This window comes from Canis aureus, chromosome 15, assembly GCF_053574225.1.
Source record: "Canis aureus isolate CA01 chromosome 15, VMU_Caureus_v.1.0, whole genome shotgun sequence".
NCBI lineage: Eukaryota > Metazoa > Chordata > Mammalia > Carnivora > Canidae > Canis > Canis aureus.
In genome coordinates, this window is record NC_135625.1 from 35725256 (window position 1) to 35743607 (window position 18352).

At 43.3% G+C, this 18352-nt stretch overlaps 2 long non-coding RNA genes across 2 annotated transcripts in view; both read left to right on the top strand.

The window, feature by feature from the left end:
• LOC144284513 (uncharacterized) overlaps window positions 1-4581 on the top strand; it is a 39982-nt gene extending 35401 nt beyond the window's left edge. The window contains exons 2-3 of the long non-coding RNA XR_013352942.1: window positions 666-757; window positions 4065-4581. This is a non-coding gene — a long non-coding RNA (uncharacterized LOC144284513). The remainder of the gene's footprint in view (window positions 1-665; window positions 758-4064) is intronic.
• Window positions 4582-4671: 90 nt separating this feature from the next.
• The window catches only part of LOC144284512 (uncharacterized), a 45106-nt gene continuing 31425 nt past the window's right edge, over window positions 4672-18352 (top strand). The window contains exons 1-3 of the long non-coding RNA XR_013352940.1: window positions 4672-4999; window positions 6327-6499; window positions 7056-7247. This is a non-coding gene — a long non-coding RNA (uncharacterized LOC144284512). The remainder of the gene's footprint in view (window positions 5000-6326; window positions 6500-7055; window positions 7248-18352) is intronic.

Consider the following 18352-nt stretch of genomic DNA (forward strand, 5'->3'; position numbering starts at 1 on the left):
GGAGCTTTTTATTTATTTATTTATTTTTTTAAATAAGACATTATTATTATTATTTTTTGGAGAAGTTTTATAGCAGAACTGAGCAGAAAATACAGGGTTCCCTGACCCCACATAAGCACAACCACCTCCACCCATTGTGGCATATTTGTTACAGTTGACAAACCTGCATTGACAGATTGTTATCACCCAAAGGCCATAGTTTAGAGTTCACTCTTAGGGTTGTACATCTCATGGGTCTGGACAAGTGTATTAATGGCATATCCCCACCACTGCAGGATCACAGAGAGCCGTTTCACTGCCCTAAGCATCCTCTGAGCTCTTCTATTCTGTGCTCCCTCCCGCTCTCCACTGAAAGCCACTGATCTTTTTATTGCCTCCATTGTTTTGCCTTTTTGAGAAAAGAGAGTCATGGAGCTGGAATCATAGAGCCTTTTTTAGATTGGCTTCTTTCGCTTAGTAATATGCATTTAATGCTCTTTTTAATATAGCAGATTCCTCTTGGGTCCAAAAAATTGCCCTCTGTCGCCCAGAGTATAAAGGCATTTAAACATGCCTAATTTTGTCACTGTAATGTATTTGTGTAATAGGTATTTATAAGATGCCTAATTATAGCTGATTGTGCACATGCAATATGATTTCATTTATTCTGACTTCCCTCCTCCCAGCCCTCCACCTCTTGTGAAGATGGACCCCCTCCGAAGCTCATAGCACAGAACTCGGAGCTGGTGGCTTCCTTGTGACTAATGAGGTGTAAATGGTAAGACAAACAAGATGGGGAAGGAGAAGCCAGCAAGAAGGAGGAGAATGCAGACACAGAGACATGGTGACCTCTGATTATCCAAAGCTGTTTATTGAACACATTTTTGTGCTAAGACCGCCTGCTGTCTCCAGTCTGCATGCTGCTTTACTCCTCCTAATTAAAGCCAGCGGGCTAGGATGGAAGAAGACAATTTCAAGGCAAAGGGGTGGGGGTAGGGAGCCAAGTAATAGCTTTCTTTTCTCTTTTTAGGGAGACTCTGAGCTTGAGCTTGTTCTAGGTGAAGCTGGCCTGAAGGACATGCCTGGAAAATTAAAATCCAGGGTACTCAAAGGCATCGTTTGAATTTACTGCATTCCATTGCACTGAGGTCTCTGGCCTATGGCTCAGTGTGTTCTAAGAAAGGGAGCCTAATGAAGGGAAAGTTAGCCTCTGTCAGGCTCACGTTCTCTATTTGCACGGATCTCTCCTTGCCTTAATTATTACTGGAGTCTCACTTGGGGGTACAACTGTTAAAAAATTGATGGCATCTGGGGGCATCTAGGTGTTCAGGCAGTTAAGCATCTGACTCTTGATTTCAGCTCAGGTCATGATCTCAGGATCGTGGGATTGAGGGCAGCATGGGTGGCCCGGCGGTTTAGCACCTGCCTTTGGCCCAGGGCATGATCCTGGAGTCCTGGGATCGAGTCCTGTGTCAGGCTCCCTGCATGGAGCCTGCTTCTCCCTCTGCCTGTGTCTCTGCCTCTCTTTCTGTGTCTCTTATGAATAAATAAATAAAATATAAAAAAAAATCCTAACCTTTAAAAAAAAAGGAGGATCACGGGATTGAGCCCCATGTCAGGTTCTGTGCTCAGCATGGAATCTGCTTAAGATTATCACCCTTTAAAAAAAAAAAAAAAAGATTATCATCCTTTGCTTGTCCCCCACCCATGCTTGTGCTCACGCTCTCTCTCAAAAAATATATATATTGATAACATTTGCATTTTCCTCCTTTCCTTACGCAGGTGATTCTCAAATTTTTGGAGAATATCAGAATAGCCTAAAGAGCTTATTAAAACACAGATGGCTGGGCCCCATTCTAGAGTTTCTGATTCAGTAGAACCAGGGTGGGGCCCAAGATTATGCATTCCTAACAAGTTCCCCAGTGATGCTGATGTTGCTGGTCCGGAGACCACACTTTGAAAATCACTGCTCTCAGGGTGCCTGGGTGGCTCAGTTGGTTGAGTGGCTGCCTTCAGCTCAGGTCATGATTCCGGGTCCTGGGATGGAGCCCCATATCAGGCTCCCTGCTTGATGGGCAGCCCGCTTCTCCCTCTCCCCTGCTTGTACACATGTTCTCTCTCTCTCAAATAAATAAAACCTTTTAAAAAAATGAAAAAAAAAAAAAAAAAAGAGAGAATCACTGCTCTCAACCAGCTGTTCCCAAACTTTCTCATGTGCAGACCTTCACAGTCATGATTTTTGTATCTTTCTGATTTGTGTTATCCCACAATCTATGGAACTGAAGCGTTACCAGTATGAGAGGTGACGTTTCCCGCTCAGGGCATTCTGAGCTAAAACGATCCCACCGCCAATGGGAAGTGATACTTCTATCCATAAGGCCCTGGCAGAAGGGGTTAAGCTCCTTTCAAACAAAGTAAGGCAAGAAGGAGGTGAGGGTTGAACTTCTTGTCTTTTTAGGAAGGCTACATGGTATCATGGAAAGAGCATGCATGGCTTTAGAGTTTACCAAGCTTGGGTCTATTCAATTCTTAGCTCTTCTCTTGTACTTGATTGACATTGACCATGTTATTGAACTTATTTGAATTTCAATTGCCTACCTGTAAATTTTACTTATTCAACAAATACTCATTAAGCCCAGACTGTCTTTCTAGCTTCTGGGAATATGGTGAGGGCGAGGACACCACCACCTGTGTCTCATGGAATTTATATTCCAGTTGGGCGGAGGGCAGACTGTAAACAAGTAAACCAGTAAACAGGCATTATAACTTCAGTTAGTGATAGGAACAATAAAATAAAATGGGGAAACATAGCTTTTTGAGTGAATTGCTTTGTGGTTGAAATAAGATAATTGATGGAAAGGCCTGGCATGCAGATGGAGTGTCGTCAATATTAATGGCTTTATAATGGCTTCTGAAGAACTGGTGCAGACGCTGGCTGCTGGCCGGGTAGGGTTGGTGCTGAGGTGAGGGCTTCGTGGTATCTGTCAGACTTGTGGGCCAGGCTCCTCCATGTGGCAGAAGCTTCCACATTAGGGGAAGGGCACAAGATCTCTGTGCTTAGCTTAATGCTCACCTAGGGAGCAAGAGCTCCATGCACCAAAAGTACACATGAATTTGGGGACTTCTCCCCTACTTCTTGTTCTATCAGGGCCACTTCCTTCACCCCAAATAGAACCGAGATGGAGTGCTTGGAGCCCTATACTCTGTCTTCCTCAGAGGGTGGAACTGTTGGAAGATGCCAATGGGAGGGAAAACTATCTTAGAACAAATAGAGCAAATCAGATTTGGAAGGGGTAAAGAAGCATGTTTAATATCAAATTATAATTTCTCTTTTTAAAGATTTTATTTATTTATTCATGAGAGACACAGAGAGAGGCAGAGACCTAGACAGAGGGAGAAGCAGGCTCCCTGCGGGGAGCCTAATGTGGGACTCAATCCCAAGACCCCAGAATCACGCCTTAAGCTGAAGGCGGATGCTCAACCTCTGAGCCACCCAGGCATCCCTATAGTTTCTGATGGGAAGACAAAACTATACCTATCCTTTGGGACTCCACTAAAACTTCTTGGCTGGTGGGAATACTCAACAGAGAGGTCCTGCGTTTCCTCCTTTAAAGGCTGTGGGAGTGTGTGTCTTTCAGAAAGAGTTGCAGGGGAAAGGGTTCAGGACACACTACCCCCAAATGTGGGACCTTGGCATACTGAATGCTTCAAGGTGAGAAAATGTTAGAAATGGTGGGAGCTGGAAGGATTTCCTGACCTGCTGCTGAAGCAGTTCACGAGACCCTCATGTAAGGGGTGCCCTCCCTGTACCAGGAGGAAAGAAAGGAACATCCTTCTCTCTGGAGATGGAGGGATGCCGAAGGGACAGCTCTTGCTGAGTTTCTCCCAGTTTACTACTCTCAGCTCATCACATCCTATCACATTTTCCCCACGACTCTCTACTCTTCATCAAACCTAGTGAAAAAATGCTCAGGTTTAACCACTTCTTTGGGTCTTTGTTTCCTTAGGAAGTCTTCCTTGTTACATAAAGCATCTATTAAATACATGGCTGTGCTTTTCTCTTGGTAATCTGTTTTTTGTTCTAGGGGCCCCAGCCCAGAACTTAGAAGAGTAGGGGAATAAGACATTTTCCTCTCTTACATGAAGTAAGAAGTTAAGTAGAGGTTAAGAAGAAGTTAAGAAGATTGAGAAAGATTACCAGATGCCTCTGAGAAGCTGCTTCTGAAGATTCAAAAATACTCTGCCACTGAGGTGTTCTCAGCTTGGCCACTGAGGCAGGATAGTTCCCGGTATCCTGGTAGCCCTCTCTGCCCTGGGTCCCCACCCCTCCCCACCCCTTCCTTGTGTGCTGTAGGCTCACATAGGACCTTAGCCCTCTCCTCCCTTCCCAGGGTCTGGCACTCTTTTGGAAGAGACTTAAGAGTATCTTACCATATTTCATATGATCTTCAGTTAATGGGTTTGTCTTTACTCCTGGGGCCATCTGCATCTCATCTCATTTCTAAGGTAGAAATGACTCGTAATTAGATGCTTTCCTTTGAGCAAATTCTGATGGAGAGAGAGGCAAAAGCCTAAGGGCCAGTTGAGGCCCTGTTAGCAGGATGGGTGGGGTAGGGGAGGGGAGAGCAGACCCGCACTGTGCATCCTTGGTGTCGGGCAAGGGTGTGGATTCGGCTTCGGATGGGCCCACGATTGAATTCGAGCAACTCCACTTTGGGCAAATTGCTTAACCTTTCTTTGTCATCTGAGAAATGAACATTAATAATAATAATAATAATAATAATAATAATAATAGTAATAATAAATCCCTGTTTCCATGGCTCTAGCCATCTAGGAGGATGGATCATCCCTGGTCGGAAAGATCTACGCCATAAGTACTTACTACCTAGCATGTCATTTAGAACCTCCTTACCAGTTACTTGGCCCTTGACCTGCCTTCTCAGCTGAGAAGTGTCTTCTGCTGTCTGCACTTCATGTTTTAGGGAAGAAAGATGTAAGATATTGTGCCCCAAACCTCAAGGTAAATTAGCATAAGTCCAAATGCTACCTATGCTGTGGGTGTTGCATATTAAGTAATTAATCTTTAAAGATTTATTTATTTATTTTAGAGAAAGTGTGAGCAGGGGGAGGGGCAGAGGGAGGGAGAGTGAGAAGCAGACTCCCTGCTGAGTGTGGAGCCTGAGGGGGCTCAATCCCATGACTCTGAGACCCTGAGATCATGGCCTGAGCTGAAACCAGGAGTCGGATGTTTAACCAGCTGAGCCCCCCAGGCGCCCCTGGGTGTTGCATTTGAAGAGGGAACATTCTGTGGAGACGAGGAAGCTTGATACCTGTGATGGACGTTCAGGCTGCCGTGGCCCAAGTAGTTAGAGGTGGTAGGATGTGGGAGAGCTTTCCGGTGTTGGTCAAACCTTCCCTCAAAATCACTTCTCTGGTTCTCATCCCTGGATCCTGGAAAGTGGGTACTTGTACCATCTTTGCAGTTGCCCTGCTCCGTGACGGAGGGGCTTCTCTACCAGAGAAGGCAGGTCAGCAGAACCCTTTCTGGACCTCAACAGGGTTCTATTCGCTTCTGCCCATAATCTGGTGGTGGTGGTGGTGGTGGAGGGAGTGTGTTTGGATCATTATACATATTATTTATATTTGTGTACATATGTTTAATATTTGTTGCTGTTATGAGAAGCGCCCCACCAGTGGTAGAAATGAAGAAATGAGGGCCACTGTTTGCGGGGGGCGGTGGTGGTTGGCAGTGGAAGGGAGGAGAGGCTCCCAAAAGAGAATGTTTGGGCTGTGCCTGAAGGAAGCAGGCAGGAAGGGCATTGAGGACAGAGGGTGGTGCCTGAATGACACTTATCAGGATAGCAGGTGCCTTGTGTGATGGAGGGCAGTGTAGGGGACATGTATGGAGCTGCTGAGCCTGGGGCCCTGGGTTCCCATCCCTACCCCATACATTTCAAACCTTCCAAACCACGGAGCCAAGAGCAATTCACTTGTCTTGAAGGACAAACTCAATGCCCTTCCTTTACTCTGATGCAGTGTTTTCTAGATGTCGCTTCTCCAACAGCCAAGGGATGGGGAGGCTGTCTGTCCACACATGCCTTTTTGAGAGGCAGGCGTAACCTTCTTGGTCCCTGGGTGGCTAACCTCTGAGATTGTTTTGCCCATTTGCTAAAAATGACTATCTCTACCACTTGGTTAATTATGTGATTACAGCACCCAGTGACAAGGAGAAAATTAAAAATCCATGCTGCATTTTCTATAACACTTTATAGCTCTATGCAAAAGAGGGCAAATGCAATTTAGCTGAGCTGTGGTGAACAAGAGCTGTTTCCTTTCCCTCGTTTCAGCCCCTCCCTCATCTTCCCCTGGAGAGAAGCTGTGTTAGCAGTTGACTAAAGCAGGGAAGAGAGCAGGTGTGGACGAAAACATAAATTGCCATTATCCCTGACAATCCTGGACAGTGCCACCCACAGAGAAGGCGCTCAGCCAGATTTCCCCCTCCTAATTTCAATAAAGGCCAGTAAGTTGTGGACTTGTGGTGAGTACATTAGTGTAGACACAGATTTAGCCTGGCCTCCACATTAGATCTTTATTTCTTTATGTTCACCCGTTGTGATCATGCCTCTTTTGAAAAATCCGAGATGCTCAGGTGGGGACTCACGGCTAACATGGCAAGATGACAGTTCTTGGAGCTGAGAGTTTGCCTCGTAGGTCTGGTGTCTGAGTGTTGGGCCAGAGTGCCCACTCTCTCTCAGCTTTAGTTCTTTCACTTATGAAATGGAGAGTTTTAAGATACATTTTTTTTCCTCGCATTTTCTCACATCTCTGAAATCGGGATGCCCTTTTAACGGATGGTGTTTGAACATGTGTCACAGTTTAATTGACTTCACTTTTTCTTTTTTAGTGTTCCATAAAATAATATTGAGTCTTAGAATGGGCATTTTAGGTTTGATGGGAAAGGATACAGGCTTGTTGTAGGGATCTAAAGAGGAGAGCTTTGTAATTCACCTGGCCCTCTGCAATATTCTTAGACTCCACGGACATCAGTTCTAATTTCAGTACCCTGTGTCACTTAGACAAGTTCTTCAAACTGGACTCTCTCATCTGGAAAACTGGAATGAAGCCCCCCACCCCATCTCCTTGAGAATTATCAAAAGGCAGTTTAGGACCGAGGAACCAAATGAAGAACAGACATCAACATTATTGACAGCATCTCTACCTTCTTCAACAGATGTTTGTGGATGCAAAGATTCATGGAGGATACAAAGGTGAAGAAAAGCTGGGCACAGAGGCAGTTTATGGTTTGTGGGTGGAGGTGGCATCCATGGTCACAATAATACTAACATAATTAATATAATTATATTATACATATATACATATAATACACAGTTACGCATGAATAATAATACAATTAACACAATGCTATTAATATTAATAATACTACTATAAGGTGGAATGGGATAGATGTGGTAACTGAGGTAGAAAAAGCATGGTGAATAGAAGAAGAGACAATTTCAGCATACTAGTGGCTTTGAGTCTTGAATTATGATTTCAAAAATGTAGAAATGAAGGAAGTGGCCAATGGAACATGTTAGCAAACAGTAGATTGTGCTTAAGAGGTGACGTACTATCCAGTTTGACTCCAGGGTGTTTGGGACCTTCAGGGGCAAAGAAGCAGACCTGGGGACGACTCAGATGGCACCACTTCCTGCCCACTTGCTCAAGCCCAGCACTCTGGAGTCAGCTCTGATGTCTTTCCTTCTTTTTCCTCTGCTTCCCTCATGTGATCCAGTGTATGTCCCCAATGACTCGATTTACCTCTCTCTGTCTCTTTTGCTCCCTCTTGGTTCCAAGCCACCATCATCTCTCACTTTGACTCCACAAGAGCTTCCAAATGGGCTCTCTCTGCTTCATCTTTTGCCCATCCTCAGAGTAGCCAAACTGACCCATTTAGGCTGAATATCATGTTAGTTTGCTTCTTGGCTTAAAATCTACGAATGGCTTCTCCTCAGAGATGGAATAGAAATCCAAATTTCCCAGTTTGCTGACAAAGCCTATGTGGTCCAGGAACTGCCCTGTCTCCACTCTCCCCTCCTACCATTCTCTCTCCCATGTACTTGGAGCTCTACCCTTTCTGGTCTTCCTTCTGGTTCCACCAGGACTTTGTCTTGGCTAGTTCCTTTATTTGACATCCTTATCCCCTAGAGGGTCACGTGGCTTTGCTGCTTGTTATTTCAGGTCTCAGCTTCAGTGTCACTTGTTTAGATCCCCTTCCTAACCAACCATCCTATGGCATCTCCCTGCCATTCTCTGTGACTCAGTTTCCTTTTCCTTCAAAGCACTTATCACCATTTGGAACTTTGGTTTGCCTGTTTGAGTTGTTTCCCTCCTCCTAGTCTATAAAATTAGGAATCTGGACTGTCTTATTTTCCTAGTATCTCCCATGCCCAGAGCAGTACGTGACACTTAAAAGCTATTTGTTGACCACAAAACCAAGGCTGGAGTAGCGGGTTGAGGCTAGGTTTTGGTGTACTTGGGTGTCACACTACAGAGTCTAGACTTTACTCGATAATCCAGAGGAGTGGCATTACAAGTCTGTGAGCCCAGGGCTAACACAATGAGAATGAAGCTTTGAGAGTGTGAACTAATGGTGGGATGAAAGATGATTTTGAAAGGAGCTTTGAGATAAGACGTCAGTTAGGAAGCCAAACCTCAAATACTAGACTACTTGATTTTTTCTAAAATATCTGAAAATATCTGATGATCTTCTGGCTTCTTTCTTTAGCCTGTGCATAAGAAATAGTATTTGGATGCTCACATAATTATAATACTTTAGACATAAAACCATTAGAGCATTCATCACTTTTGCCCTTTGTTCCCTCCTCTCTTCTCAGTGTTGCTACCCTGTGACCTCATGGAAGCTGAGGGCCCAAGTCTTGTTTTTCCCTTGATCTCAGAGTCTGGTACAGTATAAGGCATGGAGCAAGCACTTCATGTGCATTTGCAGACTGAATAAATGTAAGAAGTAAACACTTTTACTGTGTTTTCAGAAGGTATTATCCTGAGTCATTTCAGGTTGGCCCGTAGGCAAAAATCCTTTCTCCTGTGGAAACCTAGAAATGAAGCCTTTAATGACCTGGGGATGCTGAGGTAGAGACAAAGGGATGATGATGAGACGATGGTGAGATTTTATTCTGGTTTCTTCTCTAGGCTTTGACCTATTATTACAGCATTTTTTCAGGTCATAAATGAAGAAGAGGCATTTAGATCATTTCCCGGAGTACTGAGAAGATATCTATGGTCATAATTCAGTATGTTTTATTTTGGGGAATGAGAAATCCTGTTTTCATTTCATTTGTTGTTGCTAAGCTCTGAAGATTGCCAATTAGCCCTTGCCCTCACTGGATGCCTCGGTACATTTTTAAAATTCGTGGTCCTTGAAAAAACACAGCAAACAACCCTATTATTTTTCTGCACTTTTGTGTCTTTATTATAGCACTTACTCTAGTCTGCCTTATATTATAGTTATTTGTTGGTGTTTTCTTTTTTTTTTTTTTCTTCTTTGCTAGATTGGGAACTCTGTCAGGCAGGCACATGCTCATTCATCTCTTAGCATGGTGCCAGGTACATGGAAGAAGCTTAATTGATGCAGGCTGTATTGCATTTGTTGTAATTGTGCCTTAAGACACAGAGAAGGCACTGTTGTTTTCTGTTTCCTCGGGAACTAAGAGTTAATGCCATATTTTTCCATCTTTCCTTTTGAGCTAAAAATATTTGTACATTGCCTTCAGGTGATTCATAAAGATTATCTATCTATCTATCTATCTATCTATCTATCTATCTATCTATCTATCTAGTCTAAAAATACAGCTGTCTCTCCTGCAATGGACTGCTTTTTAGAAACTTGGCAGTATCCTTGGAATAAGACCTCCATTGGCATCTTCTGATTTTTTGCATTACTTTGCAACCTAAAGGATGTTTCCTGACTCACTGTCAATGAAGACTTCCATGGAGTTTTCATAAGAGGGGACTATGTGTGGAGTATAGGGTAGAATCAGACTTTAAAGTGATTCTTCCTTAAAGAGTAAGTAGTGGCAGAGGCTGTCTGTGGTCTTGGGTTAAACTTGGGAGGAAAGTAGCAAACAGGGAATGGAAAGACCACCTTCCAAAGGGTAGCTTAGAAAGACCTGTGGAAATGGAGGCAGATGCTGGTGGCAAAAGGTTGTCTTGGTTGCCTGTTTGTCATCATGCGGGAACTCAAGATTCAGTCCATACTTCCAGAAAAACATCCCAGTTCCTTTCTTCCATGAGTCCTGGTTTCTCTTTGGGATTTGATTTTATGTTTCACAGAGCTAATTAAAAAATCATAGTGTTGATGTGTGGTTGGTGCTGGGGGAAGAGAAAGCTGGAGCCTCAGGGAAATGCATCAGAGTGATACCAGGAGACAGACGGTGCACTTAAAAGTTTCACAGAGGTGGTGCCAGCAGTTAAAAGAAACCCCTGTGAGCCAGCTTCAAGCCAGAGATCTTCAAATGATAGCTTAGGAGGGAGACTTTTCCAACAGCAGGCCATCAGGTGACTGATAGTTATTGATATCCAGAGAAAGCCATGGCACTAGATACAACTGAGCACAGAGTGGAGTATTATACAGAATGGTACCGTTAAGAAGGAAGAAGTTTCTTATTCTCTCAAGATAAATTAATATAAAAGATTCTTAAATAAGTGGTTGTATCAATGATAGAGAAAACGATTGTTGTCAAATGAGTTAAATCAATCCTGGAGATGGATGAGAGATTATTCCAGTCTGGGTTGAACAAGCCAACATCCACAAGACATGCAAGGTTGTGATTTCTTGGTTTCTAGATTGTTTGCTAACCTGAGTCACCGAAGGTGAGGGCACTGACCATAAAGCTCTAGTTACAGAGGTGAAACCATCAATTCATTCTTCTTGGCAATGTAGTTTTCCCTAGAGGCTGGGAGAGGTTAGAGACGGCTCTGCACAGAGGCAGCAGAATGGCCCAACCACTCTATGGCTATAGCTCCCTGGTATAGGTTAGAGACCCCCTGGGATGGACAACCAGGCAGCCATGAGAATTGCCCAGGGAGATGGTTGTAAGATTGTGGTAAATGATTAAGGGGGTGGATGGCCTCAGCATGAGCCCAGCACCAGCACTCACTAGCTGTGTGACCTGGGCACGTAATTCATGTTTTTGTGCCTTGGATTCCCTACCTGTCAAGTGAGGATGATAAGGGTACCTCCTGCATGGGCTTTTTCTGTGGGGGATAAATAATAACATTAAGTATTATAATAGAGCAGTTACCCACGAACTAGAGCTTATGGGCCAAATCCAGCCTGCCACCTGTTTTTGTAAATAAAGTCTTATTGGGACTCAGCCATACCCATTCATTTCACATTGTCTGTGGCTGCTTTCATGCCACAATGGCAGAGCCGAGGAATTGTGACCGACACCATATATCCCACAAAGCCTAAAGTATTTATTCTCTGGCTCTTGACAAAAAAGTTGTTCTGACCTCTGTTAGGGGCTTCCAAAGGCAAGCATGCCAATCAGGAGGGACAAGACCACTAAACACATGAGAAAGGGAATTTGCAAGATCTCTTATAGTTGGCAGATAAGAAGACTGGGGAACATAAGTGGGGTGGTGGAGTGTGACTCACAGCTCTAATTTTCCCTAAATTCACACATCAGTTATATGAAGAACACAGCCCTGTTGTGTTTTTTCCACTGCAGCATATAACTGGTGCATAGCGTTGCACTGCCTCTCTGTCAGAGCACCAGGCTTTCCTTGCTGGGCAAGTGTGTGGATTGCTTGAGGCCTTCCTTGTTGTCCTCGGGCTTCCTACCTGTCTTTCCCTGATTGTGGAATACAGTTGTGTGTTGGGGTCTTCCCAAGCAGGATGGCAGGGAGCGAGATGCCAGAGCACAAGAGGTGGAATTGCAATTTTATTTGATGGGAAGGGATTTTGTTTATTGTGTTTGAGTTAGCATGTTTCTGCGAACACCCCTCAGGCAGAAAGGAATCTGCAGCCTCATAAAAATCAGTGTAGTTTCTGCCGATCACAGATGTGGGCTCACTCAGGGAAATGCTCAGAAAAATGCTTTGAATTTAAAGCCTCAGGGGACTGGACAGGTCTTTTTGGTATAATTGGAAGAATTCATATAAACCAACTTTACCCCACATATCCTATTCCCTGCCAGGGGCTGAAGTCTGACAGTTGACAGTCACACGTTTCAGGATAGATCTGAAGGGTCCTTAGGAAGGAGACCCGTATTTTGATGGTATTTATAATACCCTGTTATCTGGGGGAGCTGTCTCCTAAACCAGCAAACATATTTGAAAGGTTAGAGTCTTATAATCATTAAATGACAAGGCCAGTAAGGTCGTAGAGATCACTGACCAGCTCCTCTCTGTAAGGCAGAAAACGAGGGCCAGAAATTAGATGAGACCTATTCACAGCCATGCCGTCAATCACAAATCGATGTTCTGACATTAAAGGAGGTAAGATAAAAGGTCTGGGTCAGTGGGATCTCCAGACCTCTAGGGTGCCTTGAAGGTTTTATTAGATTTGTGAGTGGTTTTCTGCTACCTGTATTTACCCACGTTAAGGTCAAGTAGGTTAACTAAAATGTCGGGTTTTATCATTTTTGTTAGAAATATATTAACCTGGTGTGTTAATACTGGCTATTGCATGTAACTGGAAAGCTCTGATGGACATTTCATATGTATTATATAGAAAATCAGAGCTTATTATTGCATAAATATGTGATATATATGATATATTTATAATAAAGCTGGAGGCCCAATTCTATCCACATTTTTTTTCTAAGTATGGCATCCATAAGGGGATGCCTAATAAAAAAGGAATTTCTAGTGGAGAAATCATTTGGAACCACTGATCTAGACCAGGAATCAACAACCAATAGCAGGCAGGCCAAACTAGTCTTTGTAAATAAAAATTTGTTAGAACTCAGACACGCTCATTATATTGTCCTATGAAGGAGTGAACCTGGGAGGGAGAGTGACCTGTCCCTGGCCATTTGGCCATACCTAGAAGAGTCAGGCCCGAAACCATGTTTTTAGTTTCCCTCTTTGGTTACCCTACCCCGCTTGGTCCTGCACAAACCTGCTCAGGATCTGCTGCTCCAATTACTGCCCATTTATATTAAGAGGTGATGGGATCCTATGCAGAGGAAGATTTTGAAAAGGGGAAAGGAGGCAAAAGTCTGGAGCATGGGTGACTCTTGGTATCAGGGAGGTCACGATGGGGGAATTAGGGCTGGGTCCATGGTAAGACCGAATTTATCATTAGGTGTAGCCACCTTTTTCCACCTGATGTCTTAATTTTTTTTTTCTTTCTGCTAGAGACTTAATTACCTGTTATTGAATCAGCATTTATAGGACACATACTATGCATCAGGCCCTGGTCATGGCTTTATAAGCAGATGTCATCAATCCCTATGACAAACATATAGAGCAAGGGACTATTCTTATTCTTATTTTAAAAAAAATATTTGAGACAAGAGAGCAGAACTAGAGAGAGAGAGCATAAGTGGGGGGATGAGGTTGGGAAGGCAGAGGGAGAAGCAGACTCCCTGCTGAGCAGGGACACCAATGTGGGGCTCAATCCTAGGATTCTGGGATCGTGACCTGAGCCAAAGGCAGATGCTCAACCCACTGAGTCACCTACGCGTCCCTATTTTAAAGATGATGAGACTAAGGCACAGAGATGTTAAGTAACATGCCCACTGTCACAGAGCTGGAATGTGGTATAATGGGGGTTTGAATGTATTAAGGGAAACTCTAGAACTGGTGTCATCAGAATGGCCCTTTTTATATATTCTTGTTGCTTCTCTGACTGGGCCTGCGATGGTAGGGAGAGGTGCTCTTTTTTTTTTTTTTTTCTTCTTTCCGAAAGAAAGCAAAATTTACATTTATATTAACTATAATTTCATTCTCTGTGACTCAGCACAGAAAACCTTTCTGTGTCTTCTTACAGGATGAGGCTGCTCATCCTTCAAACACCCTACCAGGAAGAAGCAACTAATAATATTAATAATACTTACCTCCTGGTTTACAAGGCCCTGCTCTATATAATTTACCCCAAGAGACCAGGATGCTCAAAGACAGGGAAAGAATAAGAAGATTAGTTTTTAGTGAAGGAAGTTCTGTAACTGGATGCAAACTATAACTTGAAAATAATAAACAAGTCCAAATGGAATTATCTTTGAAACTGTCTTTAATATGATTACAAGTGAAATAATCTTGGGACACCCAGGTGGCTCAGTCAGTTAAGTGTCTGACTTCAGCTCAGGTCATGATCTCAGGGTCCTGAGATCGAGCCTCATGTCAGACTGCCTGCTCAGTGGGGGTAGCATCTTACATAGCTAATAGTATAATATCAAAACCAGGATATTGACATCGGTGCAGTCCAAAAAGCTCATGCAAATTTCACTAGTTTTACATATGCTTATTTGTGGATATGTATACATGTATAATTCTATGCAATTTTATCACGTGCACATTTGTTTAAGCACCACTGTAATCAAGATATGATATTGTGCCATCACCACCAGGACCCCTGGTGTTACCCTTATAGCCACCCCCATGCCCCTCTCAAGTATCATCCCAAGCCCCTGGCAACCACTCCTCTGTTCTCTATAATATTGTCATTTTAAGATAGTTATGTAGATTCGATCATAGGGTATTTAGCCTTTTGAGATTGATTTCTTTTTCACTCATCATAATGTCCTCGAGATCCATTAAAGTTGTTACACATATGAAAGTTCATTCCTTTTTATTGCTCTGTAGTATTCCCATGATGTAGATATACCACTGTTTGACTACCTGTTTAAGAACATTTTGGTTGTTTCCAGTTTTGACTATTTCTGTGAACATTTGTGAGTAGTTTTATTTTAATATATAAGTTTTCATTTCTCTGGGATAAATGCTTAAGACTACAATATTGCGTCCTAGAGTAAGTAATGCTTAGTATATAAGAAATTGCCAAACTATTTTCCAGAGTGATTGAGCTGTTTTACAGTCCCACGAGCAATGTATGAGTGGTCCCATTTTTCTGCATCTTCACTAGCATTGGGAATTATCATTTTAACAGTTCTGATAGCTTTGTAGTGACTTATTATTGTGGTTTTAACTTATATTTCCCAAATGGCTAATGATATTGAACATATTTTCATGTGCTTATTTGCAACTGAATATCCTTCTTAGTCTCTATGTACTATGCCCATTTTCTAATTGGATTACTTGCTGTTGAGTTTTGAGAGTTCTTTATATATTTTAGATATAAAGCCTTTATTGGATATGTAGTTTGCAAACATTTTTTCCTACTCTATAGTTTATCTTGTCATCCTCCTTATAGGCTTTCTTTCCCCACCCTGAGTAAAAGTTTTTGATTTTATTAAGGTTCAATTTGTCAATTTTTCTTTTGATGGACTATGCTTTAGGTATCAGATGAAATCTCTACAGGAGGGTAGGAGTTGGCTGGAGTAATGGTATGGAAGGGACATGGAGGTTAACCACAAAACACTAAAAGACTAAGCATCCCTTTCATTCTCCCTGCATGAAATGTGGCCTTATGCTTTGTTTTAATGTCAGGCCATGGATGGGGGTAGGGGAGAGTGCACATGGGCATGCCTTGAAGGTACAGTAAAGGAGACAGTAAAGGAGATGGGGTGTCAGTCGTATGGGCACAGAATAAAACCCTCTAGAGCCAAGAGTTATCTCTGAGAATTAATGGACTGCTTTCTTCCAGCCTATTCAAATAATCCAGCTCATTTCATGTGAGATAAATTACAGGACCTTGCCACCCTGGCTCCCCCGGGATGACATTTCTGTGATTCATGGCACTTGCCCCTGGGGAGGCTGAAGTGGGGAGAGGGCCTGCCTTACTGACTGATGACTTGTGGCCTGCTGACCTCGCCGCAAGGATGCTGCTCAAGGAGCAGGGGTGGGGGTGGGGGTGATGTGAATTTAAATGACAGGACAGGCTGGGAGTGTGCTCCTGAAGAGGTACACTCTTAAGGACCACTGTCAAGTTAAATCCCAGCATCAATGTTGGGCATTCTAAGGAAACTGATGTGACTTAAGCAAATACCCCAAGTGGCCTGAGTTTAGCTTTGTTGTGCTTGGCTTTTGTTATTGTTGGTGGTTCTGTTGTGTAGGTTATTTTTGAAGGGAGAAGAGAATGCTAAATATAAGCTAGAAATGATGCATGCAGTCTGCCAGAAATGGAGTCTAGAACATGATTTTTAGTGGCCAGAGGATTCTACAGGGTGGCATGTGTATCTGGTCCTTTGCATGATGGAGATTCATGGGAATTAACCATAAAGCAGCACTCCTCCCCCCATCCCTTTAAACCTATTCACAAGAGCTGGTTGTCCTGCCACCAGATAACAACTCTGACTTTTCTGGTTAACTCTTTGGTAGTATAAAATCCAACCAATACTTGAAATAACAAACAGCCTAGTTTCAGAAAGTAGAATGTGGACCGCTTCAGTATAACTAGTAAGTCCATTCTGTCTCCCCATTAAGACTTCTCCCACCGCCTCCAGCTCCAGCCAGTTTCCAGTGGGGAGAGAGGTGTGTGGTCCACTTTTCCTCTGTTTCCTGCCTTGTCTGACTACCTGTTATTTCTTTTTTTTTCTTTTTTATTTTTTTAAAATAAAAAAAAATTTATTTTTTACCTGTTATTTCTGACCCCTCTAGGTTAGAGACAAGAAGGCAGGTGGAAGGACCAGGGGAACAGAATATTATTTAATGGGCGCTGTTGGAAGCTGGCTTCAAGCTCTCTAAGCTTGGCAGATATTTAAAATAGAATCTTCCTCCCTTACGTTACTCTGGTTGGTCCTCTGGAGGCTCATCTCCCAGTTCCTACTGGGCTCTTACCAGCTATTCCCTTCTTGCAGCAGAGATACTTGTACTGTGGCTGGTCCCTTACTCCCCTCACAGCCCGTGGGAATTTGGCACTACCTTCAGCTAGCATCTCTCTAGGACAGACACTCCTCTCTTTCTTGCCTGTTTTTCTTGCTCTGTTATCCAACAACAGCAGACATTTACTGAGACCTTATTGCATGTAAGGCACCAACGGGAGAGGTTTGCGTTCTTTACTTCCCCACAAGTCAGAGAAGCATGTACAATGACTGTTTTGCTATTGAGGAAACTAACACCTGGAGAAAGAGAAAATAGTCTGTTTAATATCGTGGAGCTGGTAACTAGCAAAATAATAGTAAAAAAAAAAAAATTAAAAAAATTTGACTTCAAGACTGCCTGGCTTTCTTTCTTTCTTTTTTATTTATTCGAGAGACATTGAGAGAGAGAGAGAGAGAGAGAGGCAGAGACACAGACACAGGCAGAGGGAGAAGCAGGCTCCATGCAGGGAGCCCAACGTGGGACTCGATCCCAGGTCTCCAGGATCATGCCCTGGGGTGAAGGCAGCGCCAAACCGCTGAGCCACCTGGGCTGCCCCTGCCTGGCTTTCAATCTCTGTGTTGTTTGGCTTTATACCTTAAGTTTAGGATTGCTTTGTTTGGAAGCAAAAATCTCAAGCCACGCTTTGTTCTTACCTATTTCCCTGTCTTTTGATGGGAGAAATGAGTTGACTCTTTTGAAACACCGAGAAAACTTTACCCTTTAAAACATCAGCTCTTCACCCTATACCTCTAGCACCCGGAGGCGTGTTTTCTTCGCCCCCTTTGGGCCACTTAATTACATTCTCTCTTCTTTGGGAGCAAAGCTGACATGTAATTATTTTCATGATTAACACTCTTGTGCAGCTAATTGTAATTATGCCTTATAATCACAGTTATGCTCGTCAATTACTCATTCCTGCCTCACTTGAATGTTTTTCTTTATCTCAGCTTCACCAAGCTGATGGAGTGAATGTGCCTGCTTCTACCCTCCTTCCTGCCCCCACTCACAAATATAGACACACACACACACACACACACACACACACACACACACTCTTCTGAATGATGCATGACCATTATCTGGTCTTCTCTCTTTGTTCTTACCTTTGTTCATGCTCTGTTTCACTGTGCTATTTCACTGGCCACTGCCATTTGCCCCTCACTTTTGGCTTGGCATGTTTTTAATTGTCTCCTATTGACCCCGTTGGTGAGGGAGGGGTTATGGCCAAGTACATGAAATGGGACATAGGCCAGATGAGCTCAATGGTACTTTATGAGTCACAGACACTCCCTGCCCTGAGGAGGTGAACACTGGGCCTTGCAGGGCCAGATGGCAGCTGGGCTTGGGAACCCAGTGAATATCCAGGGGCTGTGGGAGGCAGACTTTGTGTTGTCTAGAGGTCAGAGTTACCCTAAAAGGAAGCAAT